The 15,383-nt window shown below is 32.9% G+C and overlaps 1 long non-coding RNA gene across 1 annotated transcript in view; it reads left to right on the forward strand.

The window, feature by feature from the left end:
- The first annotated feature begins 1,030 nt into the window (after positions 1-1,030).
- The window catches only part of LOC113911971, a 39,685-nt gene continuing 25,332 nt past the window's right edge, over positions 1,031-15,383 (forward strand). The window contains exons 1-2 of the long non-coding RNA XR_003516650.1: positions 1,031-1,084; positions 1,175-1,228. This is a non-coding gene — a long non-coding RNA (uncharacterized LOC113911971). The remainder of the gene's footprint in view (positions 1,085-1,174; positions 1,229-15,383) is intronic.

The following is a 15,383-nucleotide window of genomic DNA, read 5'->3' on the forward strand; positions in this document are numbered from 1 at the left end:
TAAATTTAAGCTCTGATCCATTTCAAGTTAATTTTGCTGTATGTTTATTTTTCTCCTAGATGTATAACCAAATACTTCTAGGATGATTTTTTGAAAAACCTTCTCTTTTACCATTGAATTGCCTTGACATCTTTGTTCAACAATTAATTGAAAATATATAGTTGGGTCTATTTCTGAATTCTCTTCTGTCTCATTAATCTGTGTGTCTGTTCTTTCACCAATATCATGCTGTTTGATGATTTTACATTTATAGTATGCCTTCAAATTGGGTTGTGTAATCAGACCACTGGACACTTCTTTTTCACAACCACTTTGTCTCTAGTGGGTCATTTATATTTCTATAAAATTTTAGAATCATCACTTTCTCCAAAAATATCTGTAGTAATTTTGATAGTTATTGCCTTGAATTGATAAAATGATGGATTTTCCCAAAGTACAACAAGGTATGTTCAATTTTAGTGTTCTTTGAGTTGGCAGTGTTCTGTAGATTTCAGTGTAGAGATATTACATGGCTTTTGTGAATTTATTCCTGAGTATTTTATTTCATTTTTCTATTGTGAATGAAACTTTTAAATGTTTACAGTTGTTTTCTGCTTGTTTAAAAAGCATGTTCCTCTTTTCTTACTAATGGAATATAGATATTCTAACTTTTAATATCATTTTCAATTAACTATATCTGCTATATCATATTAGGGTCAATCTTTGTTATTTTCTTGTTATAATCATGGGTCCTATTGTCTGCTTCTTTGCCTACTTGATAGTTTTTAGCAGGATACAGACAATGTAGATTTTCCTTATGGGTGCTGGATATTTCTACACACTATAGATATTCTTGAGTTTGTCCTGGGATGCTGTCAATTTCCTCAGAAGCAACTTAAAACTTTTAGGTCTTGCTTTTAAGCTTTTCAGTGGGACCAGTACGTTATTTTATCTAAGATTTGTTTGCCCTCCCATCTGAGATAAAACCCGTCTGAGTAATGTCAGTGTCCCATAAAATGCGAGGTTTTCTGATCTGGCTGTTATGAACAAACATTATTCTTGGTAGTTTGTGAGCTGGGATTGTTTTCCCCTTTAATCCTTTCAGGTAACTCTTATTATTTCAGATAATTCATTATTTTTCAAGAATGTCACTGAATAGAGAATTCTGAATTGATACACTTCCTTTTTATTTCAGCACTGCAAAGATATTTTTTCACTATTTTTCAACCTCCGTGATACTTGATAAGAGGTAAGTGATCATTCTCATTATGTTTCATGTTTATGTAATTTATAATTTTTACATGAATACTTTTTTTAATTATTCCCTCTTTCCTAAAATCTCTCGGCTTTTGTTCACTCTCTCTAGCTCTCACTTAATGTTCCCCCCAAGGTTTTATAACTATTTTTTGCTGCAGAATCAGCTTATTAAGAATGTGCATCCCATCAGAGGTACTTCTTAGTCAGGGAGATAACAGAAGGCAGGTAGATGACATATTTAAAGTATTTTTTTAAAAAATAAAGTAATAAAAATAAGTAAGTAAAAGGGACTATCAACCAAGAGATCTATTCCACTAAAACTATCATTCAAAAACAAAAGAATAATAAAGACATTAACTGATAAAAACTAAGAGAATCCAGTGTTAGCAGATCTGCTCTACTAGAAATACTAGTGGGAGTTTTTTTGTGCTGAAATGAAAGGACAATAGATAATGACTCAGATCTGCATGGAGGAATAAAGAGAGTGGTAAAGATGATGACACAAGTATTAATGATAGAATATATATAATCTTCTTTGAAACTCTTAGCTTCTCTATTCTCATTTAAAAGATAACTGCATAAAGCAGTAACTATAAGACTATCTCCATGGGCTATGATGTATAAAGAGGTAATTGGTGTGACAAATAGTATTACAAAGGTGGGTAGAAGGGAAGGAACTATATTGGAGCAAAGATTCTGTGTACTAATAGAATTAAGTTGGTATTAATTGAATGATGTTGTTTTAAATGTTGGAAGTTAATTGGAATCCCAAGGGCAGCTACTAAGAAGTTCAAAAAATATAGAGAAGAAACAACACAGGAACTGGAATAATACACTAGAAAACATCTACTTAAAATAAACATCTACATAAAGCCAGAGATTGGTAGAATTGTTTTTTAAAAAAACTGATGCACTATATCTTATCTACAAGAGACAAACTTTAGATTCAAAGAGAGCTGGAGTGGTTATCCTAACATCAGATGAAACAGACATTAAGAAAATACTACTACTAGAGAAAGAAAGGACATGGCACATGGTTCAATCCATGAAGAAGATGTAAAAATTAATAATACAAAAAAGATGTAACAATTATAGCCACATATGTACATAGGGACAGACCACAAAATACATGAAGCAAAACTGAGAATTGAAAAATACATAATTAAACAACATCCCTATATTATAAAAGGGAAACAGATTTTATTTTTTAAATTTTTTAGAAGATTTTATTTATTTATTTGACAGAGAGGGAGACAGCGAGAGAGGGAACACAAGCAGGGGGAGTGGGAGAGGGAGCAGCAGGCTTCCCGCGGAGCAGGGAGCCCAATGCGGAGCTCGATCCCAGGACCCTGGGATCATGACCTGAGCCAAAGGCAGATGCTTAACGACTGAGCCACCCAGGCACCCCAAGGGAAAAAAATTTTAAATCAATGATCTATACTTCCATATTAAGAAAATAGAAAGAAAAAGAGCAAATTATAAACAAAGCAAACATAGGAAAGGAAATGATAAACAATGGAATGGAAGTAAATAAAACAAGGAAGAGAATAATGATAGAGAAAATAATCAAAACTGAAGGTAGTTCTTCAAAAATATTAACAAATTTGTCAAATCTTTAAACTGACAAAGAAAAACAAAGATTCAAGTTACTAAAATAGAAAATGAAAGACAGAACATTAGTCCTGACATTACAGACATAGATTTTAAGGGAATAGTGTCAACAACTGTATATCAATAAATTAGATAAGTTAGATGTCACAGTTTTTTTCTGTGATGTTTGGCAGGAGCAGAGTAGCTATCGCTGAAAAGCTTTTATATCTTGGCAGGCGTCCCTTTTCCTTGTCCTTTGGCTTGATATAACAGGGTTTTTTTGTTACCGTTTTGGGTCTGCAATCAGTTGATATTTCCAGATTGTCTGCTTCTTCCCGCTCCAGTGCTGAGATACAGGAGATAAAAAGAAACCCCAGGGAACTCACTACTGTGTCATTTCTTGTGTCCCGATGTCCCTAGCTGGTCTGTCTTCTCTCCACACTTGAGATTTTTTTTGTTTTGTTTTATATATAATCCTCAGGATTCTTTGTTGTTAACAATAAATTAAGTATTGAAAATGGGTTAAATAAGTGATATGGATTAAGGAGTGCACTTATTGTGATGAGCACCGGGTGTTGTATGGAACTGTTGAATCACTATGTTGTACACCTGAAACTAATATTACACTGTGTGTTAACTAACTGGAATTTAGATAATTTAAAAAGTATTAAAGATAGAACAAAGTATGTCTCTTTCATCCTCCTGGAAGCGTAAACATCCCTGAGTTTTAAATGTAGTATTAAAATCACCTTTTTGTTTTTATTATTTTGAAATGTTATTAGTAGAAAACTTTACCAGTGTCATATTACTATTTGGAAATTGTAAAGACTTTCTGGCCTTAAACATGCTCATTTTTGGTAAGAGATTCATGTGCGATTGACAATTGGTCACTATCATGTTTAGAGTATCTCTCTAAATGTGTATTAGATAAAGTTTAACTGGTTTGTTGAAATCTTATATATTTTTATAATTTTTAAATTTATTTTTTAATCTGACGATCAGAGTGTTATTTACAATGTCATTGCCAAATTCTAGGTGAATTTGTTTCTCCTTGGTATTCTGTTCTTAATTTTTTGTTATAGATTTCAAGCTTTGTTATTAGGTTAATGTAACATCTTAGTTTTTATCTTTAGTTTTGAAAAATTGTTCCTTTTTTCATTATATAGTATAATACCATAGTATTGCTCTCATTCTTACTTTCACCTGAATATCTATTTCTTCTGATAGCAGTATTTCTTTTACAAATTTCTTTTGTTTAATATTTATCTGTTATATATTTACCCATTCTTTTATTTTTGGAGTTTTGAGTCACTTAATTTTAGTGTTTTCTTACACTTTTTCATTTTATTTGATTTTGTACATTTTAGGTGAATTTAATCCATGTTCGGGAAACTTGATATATTTAAACTGATTTCCACCATGCTTGTTGTGTTTTCTATTTGTCATAAATTGTCTTAACTTTATACTTTCTCATATCTGACCTTCCATTCATGTCACAATGTATTTTTCATTTGATTAATTTTTTTGGTAATGGTTAACTTCACATTCTAACATTGTATATCACTCGTAAAATAATTAAAGTTATTAAGTATATCTGTCTTCCTCACAAACAAGAAAATGACCTTGGCATGCTTAAACTACTCACTGAAATAATACCTCCCATATTCCTTGTTACTGCCTATAGTTTTCTCTCTATTAAACATAAAATAATTTTACATAGTCTCTATTTTTTACAGGAAATATTGATTGTTTTTTTTAAGATTTATTTATTTGAGAAAGAGAGAGAGAAGAGGGGAGGGGCAGAGAGAGAGAGAGAGAGAGAATCTCAAGCAGACTCCTCCCTGAGATCATAACCTGAGCCGAAACCAAGAATCTGATGCTTAACTGACTGAGCCATCCGGCTGCCCCTACAGGAAATATTGATTTATATATGTTAACATGACTATTTTATTTTACAAATATATTTTTCAGACTCCATTTAGTCAGTGCAAGCAGTCTAGCTCAGGTGCTTTGTCACACGTGAAGTGACATAGGGCCTGTCCACCTAAACAGTGAACATCTAGCCTCTGCTGGGTTTAGATCTGTAACTTTATATCTATAGATGGTGTGAAACACCACCACCTATGCCACCTCTCCAAACATGTGTTCTGATCTACTTCTGCTTTAGTCTTCTCATTTGCTTCTCTTATTTTTCAGATTGCATTTTTTTATCATTTTCACAATAATTTTTTTTTCTGTTACTGGCCCATGGTTGATGGGGTTTCTTTCTGAAATCATACTACCATCAAAGGGAATTTGAGAATTTTATTGTTACTCTGCCATTTTCCTTTTAACTAGTGCTTATTCAATCACCTGGGGATATTGTTAAAATTTAGTAGATCTGGGTGGAGCCTAGGATTCTGCACTTCTAACGAGTTCCCAGGTTTTGCCCATGCTGCTGGTCCATGGACCACACTTGGAGTAGTAAAGCTTTAAACATCTATACCATTTTCTCACAGTAATGAGATTGATGATTACAGCATTCTGCTTACTTTGATCAGGTTTAACCAAGAGCTTATTATAAACTCTTCATTCTTTGGGAGTAATCAGGTTTGCCCCTGCCTTGGAATTAGCCCCCTAAGGAAATAGAGTAGGCTTTCAATCATCTAAAAATTAATTTTGAGACAGTTGATGATAGGTGCATTTTCATCACTGTTCTCTTAGAGTTTAAATCAAATTAAGCTCACTAAATGACAAAATTTGTCAGCTTACTACTTGTAACCGATCTATACAGATTATCTTGGATAATCAACTGGAAAGTAGTATTTGTGGATAAAATATATGTAGTAGTTGATGACCAGCACATGTGCTGTAAGAAAGCATTTCTTTATTTTTCAGTTCCTGACTTCACTAATATCTTTAATGTCAATAAATCCCTACTTGAGGAAAATAGCATCTCTCCATTTGTATCTATCCATACAGCAAAAATTTCTTTATAAAAGCACAACTAATTCTAAGATTTAAGTAATATGTTTTTGCTAACTCTCTGCAATAATGTGATAATGAAACCAGTCCCTGACATTCATATAAAACCCTTAAAAACCATTTATGTTTCAAAGCAAAAGTCACCCTTGTCATCTTCTGAATTCCAAAGAAGATGATTTTCTCAATTTGTGGTCATTTGCTGATGTTCTTCCCATTCCTCAAATAACCCAAGGCTGTCCTCCTTTTTGTTTATCTTATTTATGTGGTAGGGTCATAACGATGAAGTTCTTATTAAAGTAATTCTATTTTAATTGCTAAAATGCTGAACAGAATGGAATCAGTAAAGTTGTGACTGCTTACATTTCATGCACATTGTACTCTGGAAAAAATTGCTGCCAGGTGGCTAGAAAATGGTGTTTATATCTTAAATTTATGATAGAAACTAAAATATATTAATTCATGAGTAAGAGTAACAGTTTTTAGCGTATTTTCTTTTCCTACTAGGAAAAGTCCAATTTTTCCTAAGGAGTAATATTTTACATAATAAAATGGCCTTGAGGAATTCCACCAATGTCATTTATAGACACAAACAAGTCTTCCTTCGGCATTAGTCACACAGTGACATTGAAAACTCTTTGGCTTATATAAACATATTCACTGTATTCGTTAAGGTAAAATTCCATTCCCCTTTCCTTTCAGTTCCATATGTCTCTACTCCACCACCAAGTCAGTGATGCAGCAAAAGAATCTTGCCCCAAACACACATTTGCTTATTTTGGATCCTTTCTTGCACTGTGTCAAAGAACAGCTGATCAAGTATAGCTACCTTCTGTGGCTGTAATTCTAGCGCTGGGGGATAGTTCCTTCTATTTTTATATAAAAAGAAATATTATTTTCTTTTAGACTCATAGAATAATCTTATATCATTAACTTGTTACTATAAAATAATTAGGGAGATTACAAGAATTAGAATAGCATTGCTAGAACAGACGTAGAACAGATAAGGTCACGACAACATTGAAAATGGACTTGTTTTCTCTGGTCAGAATTTTTTTTTTTTAAAGATTTTATTTATTTATTTGAGACAGAGAGAATGAGAGAGAGAGAGAGAGAGAGCACATGAGAGGGGGGAGGGTCAGAGGGAGAAGCAGACTCTCTGCAGAGCAGGGAGCCCGATGCAGGATTCGATCCAGGGACTCCAGGATCATGACCTGAGCCGAAGGCAGTCGCTTAATCAACTGAGCCATCCAGGCACCATCTGGTCAGAATTAATATTTGTCAGCTATCATTTTAAAATGCCCAGCTGAAAATTCCACTTACTACTTTTTCAAATAGGATTATTTAATTATAAATACTATATATGCTATTGATTCAACAGACTGGAGGTGAGGAGTAAAAGAAAGACAGAAATGTTATTTGTAAATAGTTGGACCTATTTAAATATTTAATAGAGTCTATTTTAGAATTTTTTTCTATTGTGTTTCTTAGCTAAATATAATTGCTAGTTGCATAATTTGCTAGAGGTAATTTTGAGTTTGTTGTGCATGGACCAAAATAAATATTTCTAGTACTATCTTGGAAGCTAATTTCTTTGAAGCTCACATTTTTGTTGCCTAAATACAGGGCATTTTATTTACACTAAAATTGTGATGTTTCAAAAGCCAGCTATAAAATGCAAATTTTAGAGGAGCAAAAAACAGAATGAAATCAGTTAACATTAGCCTAAAATCAGTAACATTTAGATTATATGCCAAACAAAATTTGTACTTTCTTTTCAAAGCTTTGGTACTTGAAAATACATACTATTTTAGTATCCTGTTTACTGTTTACAGGACTATAACAACAGATAATTGCTACAGTTTATGTTAAGTAGGCCAACTGAAATGATGGTTACCAGCCTTTTAAACTGCAGGGCATTTAAAAATGCCTAGGGTTTTGTCTTTTAATAATATTTTTGAAAACTGGGCTGTTTTGAAGAGAGATACATAATCCTCTATGCTTGGCACAGCATGCTAAACCTAATTTAACGAAAAGAGAAAGGAGAGAGGCAGGGATAGTGAAAGGACCACATAAGCCAAAATTCTGTAAAACTCTGTGATGCCCCTGGAATAAACCTAGCATGGGAAACCTGTGCTCAAGCACCCTGAGGAAGCAGCCTTTGTTGATTTATGACCACACAGTATACACATAAAAATAACTGATATATCATTATAGGACACAGATAAGTAAGAGTAGAGATTGTTGCACACCAGTATTTCTTGGGAAGAATCATGATTAGAGCACTGCAAACAATCCAACATGTTGAACTATAAAAAATTAAAGTTGAATCAAAAGCATTAGAGTAGGCAGCATCACAAACTCATTCCTTTCATTTGAAGGTATAAGTTTGGGCAACTTTGTGAAAATTCTTGAATAAGAGAGTTCTAAAATTGTGTTTCTGGGTACAATATGTCAAACAATATTTATATCAACAAAATTGTCAAAGAAGTTATGCAGGAAAAAGTCTTTCAGTGAAGAATGATTTCCCCCCAGGCATTAGAAGTGAAAATCAGAAATGCAGTAATTAAATCTTCAAAATCAGGGGTTCCTTATTCTCTTTTTGTTTCGCTACTATGGAAGTAAGAAAAAAGGAAAATAATTTGAAAAAATGAAAAGAGAAAAAAATGGCAGAGGAAGGCATAACGGATAGTTTTCCCCTATAGAAATGGAAAAGTGGGATCAAAGCCGCCAAAGAGAGCTCAAACTCCACTTCAAGCAATCAGTCTGAGAAAAATGAGTTATGATAGGTTTCCAATAGTATATTCCAAATTTGGGGAAGATTTTATAGATTTTTCTACTTAAATAAATGTTTTGATGATCTTTCCACTAAAGTGAACACAATTACTTTAATATCTTCCCTTTCACTGTAGAGCTCTGCTGTTCAGTATGGTAGCCACTAGCCATATATTGCTTTTAAGTACTTTGAATATAGCTGGTTTGAACTGAGATGTGTAATTGTAAAATGCCCCATTTCAAAGACTTACTATACAAAATGTAAAATATCTTATTAACATTTTATCTTGATTACATGGTAAAATTAAAAAATATTTTCAATATATCAGTTTAAATAGAATACATTAAAATTAATTTTACCTGTTTCTTTAATTTTTACAATGTGGTAATAGAAAGTTTAAAATTACACACATGGCTAACATTTATGGCACCAGTTATATTTGTACTGGATAGTGCTGGCATTCTGACCAAGATTGCCAGATATAAAAGTGGGACCCATACCCCAAATCTGATAAAATCCAGTTCCTTTTTAGAGACTTATGACACAATCATGCATATGCATACACCTCTCAAGGACAGGGATGATACTCTTTTCAAACCAATCAAAATTTTAACAAATAATTACTTACTTTCTCAGTGTGAGAAAGGACTTGGGCTAATAGGGGACAAAAGAAAGGCACAGACCTTCCAGTCACAAAGTGTGTATTTTAGAGGAGGAGATGGAAAGTAAAGAACATTAGTTATAGAAATCAGCTGAGTTGGGTGCTAGGGAGAAGTGTGGTGTCCCTCTGGGTATAAGGGGGACCTAACCTAGTCAACATGTCTCTCCTGTTTCCAGGTACACCACTCTGAACATAAAAGATGCTATTTTTTTATGGAAATAAGCAAAGAGATTATTTTATTTTTAATATTATCAGAAAACTGTGTGTGTTTAGCCAGTGAGATACATTTTTAACTTAATATATCATATTCCAGGAATTTTAAAAGCATAAAGAATAAAAAACATACTTTTAAAATACCGTATCTCAAAGGCAACTGTAGATAGTTAAGGCTTGATAGAATCTGGTTTTGTCTATGAATAGTGACCATACAATCTAGAAAATAAATGATCTCATATTTCTTTATAAATTAGGTACTCTCATTATGCCTTTTAGAGGATGCTAAAGTTGAACTTCTTTTCAAGTAAAAATCAGAGACACTCTGTCTAGGGAAGTGTATCATGGATTCATTTGCTGAGATTGATAGAATTGCTGTGTTTTATACTACATTCATTTCAGTTTTGCAAAGCATATTGAAGTATGCATTGCTAATGAGGGACAACACATTGGAAAGATCATGTATTTTGATTTAATATCAATAAACCATGTACCATGTCTGTTAATGTGTCTTTTCAGATGTTGTCTATTGGCTTATGTTTCCAAATGTTATAACTCTCTTGCCTCTATCCAACTAATGTAGTCACTAGTCTTCAGAAACCCATAAGGCTTTTATCTGTATAGACTTTTTTTATAAGTGTGCTTTTACCGTGTATTATATTTGTATATTGGCTTACCCATTCATACTATAATATGCATGAACTGGCAGTTTATGAGCTTCATAATAAATCAGTATCTTAATATGTATCATTATAGTATAGAAACATGGTTTTCAGTACATGTTTATTGCATAAGTTATTGAAGATTCATTCATTTAAAAATGCTGAAAATTTACTTTTTAGCAGGTACTTTTATAGCCTGCTAGAAAGTAGTTCTAAAAGTAAAATAAAAGTAAAATAAACAAAAGTATAAATTTCAGTGATGTAAAAAGGTTTATGTAGTCAGTGTATATGAAAATATAAAATCTCAATGATGTAAAAAGTTTTATACAGTCAGTGTATTTGAAAGAATTAATAAATATAGATATCATAGATATATTTAATACATAATATATATTTATATTAGAACTTCTAGGAAAACAAGGAGCTAAGTGTTCTCTTGTGTAATAGGCTGATTCTTTGTCTTCTGGAGAAGAGGAAGTATTTAATAACTTATTGATCTGGGTTATAGCAAATAACTTAAAACATACTGTTTCATAGCACAGTTATTAAAGGTGTGTGCATTAAATTAATTTTTTTATTTGATTTGATTAAATTAAAACTATTTGATGTTGAAGTAATGCTATTCTGGGCATGTCTCTGAGTGTTTTTATAGAGCACAATAGAAATAATCCTTAAAAAGTCAGTGAATTAACCAAAATTTTATTGAAAGAATTTGCTGTTTATTATTGATTAATTGGGGTCTAATTTTCAGAAAAATGAAATAAATCTCTCCATTTCTCTTAGAAGAGTAAGAAAACTCAGTAATTATTAGGAAATAACATGAATTGATAAGTTGCAGAAGTTTGGAGGGACTTATAACTCATAGTATTTTTGCTATATTTATTAATAGTAAGGAAAGCATGTGAAGAGATTGAGGGTGAAAGTTTAGAATTGGAAAGAGATAGAAGTCAAGAAGTGAAAATCAAGAAAGGTAAAAGTTTGCAAAAAAGTATTCTTTCTTAGTGGAAAGTTACCCTTCTTCCAGCTTTTTATTTTCTTAATTTTTATTAAAGTATACTTTTCTAGTTTTATTTCTATTCTGCTCCAATACACTGATTTAGCAAATACATAATGAATAGCTAGTTCAGTAACTAACATGGGCACTTGAGATGTGTCAGACACAAGATAAAATATCATATCACTTAATAATCAAACATATGTTGTAAGTACAGATACCCCCCCTTTACATACTGGGATGCTGAACTCCAGAGAGATTGAATAACTTGCATGTGGTCACATGATAGTGGTAGAAATGAGACTGAAAAAATCATTTTATCCCAAAGCTCTCATTCTCAGATGTTACACAGAGATTAAAACTTTCAGGCATTGAACTGGAAGCTGGGTCTATAGTGTCTTTATCTGTGTGTTTATTTTTTGCCTTCCTTCACCCAGAGGTAAATTCTAGATTCCCAATGCTTAAAATAATGGCTGGCCATGTGGAAAGTGTGAAATAGGTATTTGTTGAATTAAAGAAAAAAGGGGAGAAGGGAAGGAAAGACGGAAGATAGGAGAGAAGGGACAGGAAGGAGGGAAGTGGGGAGGAAAGAAGGGAAAGAAGGAAGGAAAGGTTCTGAATGAGATGCGTCTGCATGTTCCCCTCCTCTCTTACACTTGTTCTACTCCCTGTACCTCACTAAGTATCACAGGCCTGGCAAGGAACTATTCAATTATTTTATTTGTCTTACTTTGTTTTATACATCTGTGAGATGCACAACCTGAGCACTTTGAAATTTTTTTAAATTTTATTTTATTATGTTATGTTAGTCACTAGTCATCATTAGTTTTTGATGTAGTGTTCCATGATTCATTGTTTGCATAGAGCACTTTGAAATTTTTTATCTGACCATTTCATTTCACTTAAAAGTGGACTATCATTACTTAGAAGATACAATTCTAGCGTTAACAGTGACTTGTAGACAAATCATTTAACAATTTGGTTCTATTGTCTCATTCCTCTCAACCCATATCAGTGGTTTCATGAAGTTGGAGATTCTGAACTCTCCTAGCTGACTATTACAAAATGATGATGTATGATATTTCTCTTCTTTGAATGTCATTTTCTGTCCTTTTTGCCTGAAAAGCTTCTGCTCACCGTTCACGACCCAGTTGGTTATCACCTTCCTTGGAAGTCTCATAGCACTCTGCTGCTCTGGAGACCTTTACATAGCTGCAGTCCTTGTTTTCATCCTTTAACACATTGTATTGTCGTAACTGTTTACATGCACTAGACGAAAAGTCTAAAATATTGAGGATCATGTTTTCTTCATCTTTAAAAATGCCATAGCTGAGTGCTTGACACATCGTGTGGGTTCAGTATATTTTTGTCAATATGAATACATTGTCTACGGGATTTCAAAATGCGCATAATAGGATGAAATTAAAAGCCCTGCTAGGGTTATACTTAACAAATCATCATTCATCATGAAATCCAAATGACAGGGGAAACGGGCCTATCTTTTTTTCAAAAGAGAAAAAACTTACTGTAATAAATATTAAATAAGACTATCAGTTTTATTCAACAAAGCCCTATTACAATAAATTTTGTTTTCTAACACTGTCCAGAAGAATTTTTTATAGTTTCTTATATATACTTATATATGTAATTTATTTATTCATTCATGGGTTTATTAAACAATGTTATTGGGTCACAGTGTGTTCGGTGTGGAATATAAACTACGTCAGATATTAATCTGTGTGAGAAGGCCTTGAATCTGGTGTGAGTGGAGAAAAAAACTTGTGTGGCTATAATGGGGTGAGCAAAGATGTGAATAAAAGGAGTGTGAAAATTGCTGAGAGTAGAATTTAAGCACTGTCAAACGACAACAAAAAAGGAGCTACTATGTGAGGTAATGGAAGTGCTTATTGTCTTGATCTTGGTATAACCATGCTACAGTGCATATGTATATCAAATCTTCAAGATGTACATTTTAAATATATGTAATTATGTATATCAATTATTCCTCAATAAAGTTTGGGAGAAAAAAGGATCTTCAGGAGAAAATCCTGAACACTGGTAATTAAACTAGTAAGTAAAGCATAAAAAAAAAAAAGTGCGGAGCTTTCTGTAGAAATAAACTACGGATGATTATTTTATGAGTTATGTAAATGATTCAGGTTTTTATCCCTAATAATAGCAAAATTATAAGATATTTGAAGCATGTTAGTGGCAGTCCATTTTTTAAAATAGGCATTTGTTTGGATAATGAGTATGAATGAATGAACACTGCAACTTTGAGAACAGTTAGGTACTACAGTAATCTAGGCAAGCAATGATGATGGTTTTGACTAATGATATGGCAATGAAGAAGGAAAGAAGTAAGATTTAGGGGATAAAATTGTCAGAACGTACTGATAGATTGGATGCAAAGTATATAAGAGAAAGTCAGTGGTTTAAGAAGAATATTGTAATTAACGTGGAATTAAAGAGGAGAGGAGGGAGAGTATCAATTGCACTAAATTTTCAACTAAATTAACTTTATAATATGTATAAATCAATTAAATATTATAGCAGCGAGTAGAATTTCAAAACTGTTTTTTCCAAAGCATGTAGTAATAAGCATCAATTTAGTGATTATCACTTGATCAACTTTTGATAAATGACATCTATTATTATGTTCTTAAATTTTGCCAAGACCAGTTCTACCATAACCTAATTAGAGCTATCTACAGGTAATATATAAGTTTTCCTTGCCTTGGAATTCATCTTGGCTGGCTGTTTTTTTTCCCCAACAATCAGTGGAGTTGGAAAAATATTCTTCTGCTACCTTAAGCTAGAAGGCTAAAATGCCTGGAGATTATGAGACCTCTTGATGTTTAACTGTCACTCTTCCATGGCATAACCTCAATATGTTGTGTTGGGAAAGTATCTCAGGTACAATCACTAAACTCTCTACTGCTTATGAACCTCAGCCATCCGACTAAGTTGTGCCGTATTCATGTAATAATGTGCAGTTTGTAAGGCTATACCAATACTTATGATTTCTCTTTTCTCAAGTTAAACCGCTGTACCCGGTCTGTAAGCAAGTCTGACTCTTATCTTCACCATATGCACCTTTCAACATTGCCACTGTGATGCCCCTACTTGATGTGTTTGGATTAGGCAACTCCCACAGTCCTCAGCTCTCACCAGCAGCCAGTCAGTTACTGAAATGTGGATGCGAGAAATCAGAGAAAAATTTAGCTTTCTCCATGGGCTCATTTATTTTATTTATTTTTATTTTTTATTTTTTTCCTATTTTTTCATTGTGGCAAAATACACATAGCATAACGTTGACCATCTTAACTATTTTTATGTGCATAGTTAAGGGGTACTAACACATTCATAATGTTGTGCAGCCATAACCACCATCATTCTCTGTAACTCATCTTGTAAAACTCTTGAAACTTGAAAGTTTCAACATCTTGAAACATCTTGAAACTCTATATCTATTAAACAGTACCTCCCTGCCCCTCTCTCCCCCCAAGAAGAAACCACCATTCTGCTTCCTAGCCTCTATACTTTTGACTGTGCTAAGTAGCTCATATAAATGGAATCATACAGTATTTGTCTTTTTTTTTTGTTAGTGGCTTATTTCACTCACTGTAATTGGTTCACTTATTTTAGACTGCTGTATGATACAGAAGAAAAGGCTGCCACTACAGCACCTAATTGTCTCACTAAAATTCTGTCTGCCCCCTGTCCCTTCAATCATACCCTTCGAAGTAGCAGACTCTGCACTGTCTGCACTTTTCCCAGGAAGCTTAAATAAATGAAAATTCTCCTACTGCTCCAAGTTCTTCAGTTATATAGTATGCTTCTTTTCCAATATTCCTTTGGTGTTTTTGTGATTTCTCAGTGGCTAATTTTTTTATGTCAACAAGAGATTAGAATTATATAGCAGATTTGTCATGGTTACAGTATTCCACATAAAATTTTAGTATTGGTGCCTTTACACAAGTAATGTTTTTGCTTATTTTCTTTTTTTAAACATAATTTAGGATTGGTCAAGAAGCAACATTCTGGATTAAAACATTGTTTCAGAAAACAAAATTACATGGGCCTGATGATGTTGTAAATATTAATTCCAGTCTTACATAACATACCAAAACGTTTGATAGATTTTCAGCTTAACTTTATCTTGTTCTGCCTTGATGGTGGGAGTGTAGATGTCTGTAGTAAGGCATTTAAAGCTCAAGAGATCTGACTGTAGATCGAAAGGATTAACACCAAAGTAATGCTGCCATTACTGTTACCTGGCATTTTTAG

This window comes from Zalophus californianus, chromosome 12, assembly GCF_009762305.2.
Source record: "Zalophus californianus isolate mZalCal1 chromosome 12, mZalCal1.pri.v2, whole genome shotgun sequence".
Taxonomy (NCBI): domain Eukaryota; kingdom Metazoa; phylum Chordata; class Mammalia; order Carnivora; family Otariidae; genus Zalophus; species Zalophus californianus.